The sequence below is a fragment of the Lampetra planeri genome, chromosome 5, assembly GCF_965212315.1.
Source record: "Lampetra planeri chromosome 5, kcLamPlan1.2.h2, whole genome shotgun sequence".
In the NCBI taxonomy this organism is placed as follows: Eukaryota; Metazoa; Chordata; class Hyperoartia; order Petromyzontiformes; family Petromyzontidae; genus Lampetra; species Lampetra planeri.
The window spans coordinates 16,051,290-16,056,966 of NC_136111.1; the positions used below are offsets into that span (position 1 = coordinate 16,051,290).

The 5,677-nt window shown below is 46.3% G+C and overlaps 1 long non-coding RNA gene across 1 annotated transcript; it reads right to left on the reverse strand.

Moving 5' to 3' along the window:
- Window positions 1–1,530: 1,530 nt before the first annotated feature.
- Window positions 1,531–5,079, reverse strand: LOC144719014 (uncharacterized). Its single transcript, XR_013585521.1, has 4 exons — window positions 4,434–5,079; window positions 2,932–2,970; window positions 2,374–2,503; window positions 1,531–2,026 (listed from the first exon to the last, which is right to left on the reverse strand). It is a non-coding gene; the product is annotated as an uncharacterized LOC144719014 (long non-coding RNA).
- Window positions 5,080–5,677: the final 598 nt, after the last annotated feature.

Below are 5,677 nucleotides of genomic sequence, written 5' to 3' on the forward strand. Positions count from 1 at the left end.
GGCTCGAGCCAGTGGCGTGGTACCAGAGCCAGAGCCAGTGCTGGTCTGGACTCTGGGTACCGGGCCCGACTGACCAGTGTCGGGCCAAGATAGCCTCCCCTAGCCCATTAGAGGAGGACTCAGAGGCAGGCTAGGGTTAGCCTAGAGGTGTGTCCTCAGATAGACGGGTGAGGGGGCCGATACCCCCTCAGTGTGTATGTCACAACGTGTGATGTTAAATAAACAAGTGTGCCTCCAACTCCGGTGTGAACGAGTCATAAGCGTTACTACACATTTTTGACATGCGTTTTTCTGGATTTTGTTGTTGTTATTCTGTCTCTCACTGTTCAAATAAACCTACCATTAAAATTATAGACTGATCATTTCTTTGTCAGTGGGCAAACGTACAAAATCAGCAGGGGATCAAATACTTTTTTCCCTCACTGTATGCTGAATGCTTAATAATATAATTTACTGTTTCTGAAGCTTGCCATGCAATGGGGCCTTGTTATGAGTTCCACTAAAAAGCCTTCTTGCATCATTTGTCATTGAACATTCCACACTTACCCTCAAACCCCACAAATGCTGGAGTAATAGAGATTATGGAGGAGTTTCCATAAGCGAGCAGTCTGCTCATCGCTAGCTCTGTGTCAATATTAATTGTTTGAGCAAAATTACATTTTCACCAGCTACGTAAGGCTGTGTGGAAGCTGCATGGCCTGTCGTGCCACACGAAGCCCTGTGTCTGTTTTGGCAACAATCAAGCCCTCTCCTCTTTGTGAAAACGTGGACCCCTTTAACAGGACCACCCGTGTCAGCTTGACGCAATAAGGTTGGCCTGTCCTAACATTCATCCTGGGATTAATGTGACTTTATTGTGTGGAGCAGATCACAAGAGCTTGTTTTGTAAAAAAAAAAAAGTATTTCCGTGTTGCTGTTCAACATTTCTGGAAAACCCTTATCGCTCATCGACAATGTGGATTCATTCACTATCCCACTTTATTTCGTTATTGATCAACATTACAAGCTTGCATCTTTACCTAACTTTCTGATGGCACCCCTTGCTCTTACATTATGTTTCCACTGTCTTTTTTTTTATTCGCGTGTGCTTCGTCTACGACCGTTAAGTATGTCGTTGTGCAGGATTCCTTGAATACCCTGTACTCGTTCTTTGCGTTACTGATGTTGTATTTTGTTTTTGTTGTTGTGCTCAAGCACCACGGACCCCCCCCCCCCCCGTGTAAAATAGTCGGGCAACTGGCCAAACGGGATCATCCGTGCAACAAATAACCTCAAACTCACAGATCCTTCAAAGATCTGGGCACGGGTCCCATCAGTGAACATCTGCTAACTTGCTTTGACCCGTGACCTTATCACCTTATGCCATCGAACATTCACCACTAGAAAGAGCTCAAGTGCCTCTTTGTAAACAGTGCACCGAGCTTGGCACAAGTGCCGTAATTGGTCGCTGATGTTTGTGACGAATGGCAGCTGTCGATGACGAAGTTGCGTGTTATCGCCACAGAATCAATGCACACGCACACCACAGCGCACTGGTAGATTGTCATTTTATTTCCAGTTCAATTCATATCACCTCACCAGGAACCCCAGAGGAAAGAGAAAACCAGACAGCTTTTGAGGTGGTTTTGTATCGTTTGTGTGTGTTCTGTTATCAAATGCATATGCGTATGTATTTATGGACTATACATATATGCCTGAAATACCTTTCCTACAGTATAGTAATATGCATTTATGATGTCAATTACATTACACTACACATATGACAGATATTATTCGTGCTAAGCACTGTCATTGTTTAGGATATGATATTTTGTCCGTGTGGTGAAGGAAGTGTGTGCTGAGTCGATGTGTGCCTCTAACACGTGCTGGTGGTATGCGCGTGTTGGCGGTGTGACAGTGTGCATCGTGGGTGTGTGCGCGCCTGTTGGTGTGTGTCCGAGTGTTGCAGTGTGCACGGGGCTGTGTGGTCGGTTTTCAGCTTCCACGGTCACTCTTTACTTCTTTTGCTGGAAGTATTTGACGAACTCTGCGCGCAAAAACAAATCAAGCACGTGTCAATTAGGCTACGCAATGTACGTATCCTTGAGCTATGTATAATCGGTGAAGACGCGTAATGTGTCGTCTGTTTTCATTGCTCTTCCACGTCATTGCTTTACTTGCCGACGTGTCTGGGGTCACGTGGGCACCCAGTCACTGACGCCTCAATGGGTTCCGAGCCCCTGCTAGTTATGAAGTCAGCACATCCATTCAAATATATATTTTGTTCAGAGAGCACCGTTAAGAATCGGCAAGCCGGATAGCTCATCTATGCATCATACTGTAGAGAGTTATGACTGCTTATTGATGTTCTGCCGACGATGATGTCTCTCTTACCGCTGCAACTGATCTTGCCATCCTTGTCCTTGTCTGCTGCCAGGTAGAAGCTGTCCAGTTGTGCCTCGCTGAGTCCAAGGGACGCGAGTCCGGCCTTCAGCTCCGCCTTGCTCAAGCTTTTGTTGCCATCCTGATGACAAGGGGCACATTCACGTTTTAATGACCCGTAGCTCTTCCATTCTTGCCTATGGCAGCAATATGTTCAGGATCTAAGTGCCAACATTGAGGTCTGCTAGTCACGTGAGGGCTTCAGGAAAGAGTTCGTTTAGTTTTGCAATTCCTCCTCCATTGAAGAAGACCATAGTTGTTTACTATATGGTCCACAGTTTTGGTATGACCCGTACTGACCAGCGTGGTCATATCCCTTAAATGAGTGCTTTGCAATGCCTTTAAAATAAATGTTTGGCACGCCAATCAAATAATCTTTTTTTTTACCCAGCAAACTCTTACCGAGTCTCAAGACTATAAGTTTGTGGTTATATTACCAACCACAGTGACAGGATGATGATGGTGGTGACAATACAGTACAAATGTTGAAGTCGAAGGTCCGTCGCTTACCTTGTCAAGAGCCTTGAACTTGGCCTCCAGTTCTTCAGGCTGGCAGAAGTGAGTGAGACACACACGGGAACATGGCATTTTAACGGCGGAGTTCTATTCGGTCCATTGCTCTACATTTCACGGGAAGGGTGAGATCATAATGTGATTGCATGTGTCTCTGCCGCCACGCGAGCATTCGATGGCGTTCATCTCCGGTCTCGAGCCAGTGGTAGAAATACCATGCGCTTTATTTGCTTGGAGGTCCAGTACACAGCAAACACTAAAGTGGGTGTGCCTGGTGCAATGACGTCGCTGCCACACGGTGGCGGCAACGTCGCGAACGGCGATTTCCTGCTCAAATTACCATTGAGGTTGTGCTCTTCCCTCATCGTCTTTAACTAGTGTCGTATGGCGGCTGGAGGTTGGGGGAGGGTAATTTTTGTAGGATAACGACCGTCGTTGGTCCGTCAGCCCCTGAGAGATGATGAGCCGAGTTAACCGCCGAACAGGATATGGACGCATTCGTCCAAATGAATGATTTCATTCGCATTAACGTGCCGCACATTGCTGGAAACGAGTCCATACCGATGTACAAATGGCACATGGAATGAGCATGAAAGATTAATATGTAAAAATAACCGTAAAAATATAAAAAATTGTCTATTTGTAATATTCAACAAAATCTCAACACCATTTGTCATTAGCGCTGTAACGTAGCAAAATAACCACAGAACAGGGCCGTGGTCGTACGATATTGTATCTTTGCATGGCTGTTAACACATTCCCCTAATTTATATATCTTTACATTTGTACATGAGTTTTTATTTGCTTAGATTGCAGTACACTGCAATACCTAATCTCCCAAATTTTGTAGTATTTTTAAAAATTGTGAGCTGTTATACTATCGGTTTTCAATGATTTAGGCCCACCCGGTGCCACGGGAACTTGACATTTTAACGGTGCAGTTCGGTTCGGTCCATTGCTCTACATTTCACGCGGAGAGTGACATCGTAATGGGATGGCATGAGTCTCTGTCGCCCTGAGTGGCCATCTATATTTGGGCGACCGAATCAAATAAGTAAATGTTGGACCACATTTGAGATGTCTAGCCCCTTTTAAGACATCACTAGAATTTGCATCAGTCGGTCACAATTGACAGGAAATCTCTCGAGGAGGCTCCTTCAACAATTATATTTACAAAGGGGGAAAGTTGTGGGTTAAACAGGTCATATGATGTTTATATTTTACCTGGAACACCCCTTGAGATGGAATGTCTCATTGCAAGGGTCTCCAAATGGGTTTGAAAACCCACTGTTCTGTCATCTCCCTTGACCGCCTCGACGCCCATTTAACGTGCGCTATTTGTAGCAGTGTTTATGCCACTCTGATATGTAGCATTGAACATGCATTTACATGCCCCGTGGCAATACATAACCTCAGCAGTGGCACCCAAGGGGCAGGGTGGCACCGTGTGCGGCGGCGTCTGTCCTGTGTGCGGTGCACAAGGGTTGTCGATCTCTCACCTTCTTCGATGGGCAGCTCATGTTGAAGCGACGGAAGTAATGCTGACGAGTCGGAAGGAATTATGAAGAGTTGACCTCGTGCCGTGCCTTTCTGTGGGCATCAACCCGGCTTTTATAGCAGAATATGGGGTGTGTCCACATCGCGCGTTCGTGGGGTGTGGTGGGGGTTTGGTGGGGTAGGGTGTGTTCGGGCGTGTGTAGGTGTGCAGGTGCACTCGTTGCAGTGTGTGCGTGTGTGTAATGGAAAATACCATTGCTGTACGTGTGTGTAATTGAGCGATTGCGTAACTCGATTTTCGCTCACGGCCAACGCCAGTCACGATTTTCTTAACCAGTCCTGAACTTCCCCTACAAATGAGTACTGTGCCTGGTATGTTAGTCCCTCTGGCATGATGGCATCAAACGACAAGGAGTAGGTCTATTTTTGAATAAAGGATCAAAGGGCTCCTGCAAGTGCGGCCATGAGGTTCATGTGGACGTGAGTGCCATGCTGATGTGGGCTGTCCAACCTACATCGTCTTTTCCCAATATTCTGCACAGGCCACGGCTTCTGGTGTTGGCATTGTCCAATCTTGAGGAGTACATTGCGGTGCTGCAGGGCATCTCAGGAGATGATCCATGCCCCGAGCTCTCATACTCTGATGGTGCATTGTCTTTGAGTTGTGCGCCTTTTTGCGTCATCTGGTCCAACCCATGTGAGACTAGGCTCTAAGGAAAGCTGTCTCGGATGTGGACCAATCAACTTCAAGGACAGTGCATACATTATCAGAGTTATGTTTTTGTTTGCATTATGACTGCAGGTATTGTGGTCTATGCAAACATGACTCCTTGTAAAAAAGGTGTCAGTTTTGTTGCCAGATAGAAGGGTAAAAAAACAATTATCATATTTTTTACTGGCAAATGAGGTTCCAATGATGATCCATGCGGTTTGCTTCTTCTGACAATCACATTTATCAGTTGTGTAGAACCCCCCATGATTTCATGAGAGAGTTGCGTCTTCCGAGACCCACTCTCAGTCTCTTTAGACTTCGCCATGTGAGCCATTTGGAACTAGGAGCCAGATGTGAGCTCCTCACTGGGAGGTGCTTCCTCTACAGCAGCTTTGTCGCTGGACTTTTCCAATTCTATTTGCCAGACGGAAGTTCTGGCAGATTCCGGTGATGCGGTAAAGGGGTGCAGTGGAGCACAATAAGCTGTGTTTCGATGAGAGGCGACGGCGGTGGTGCTGGCTGATGGCCACGTAG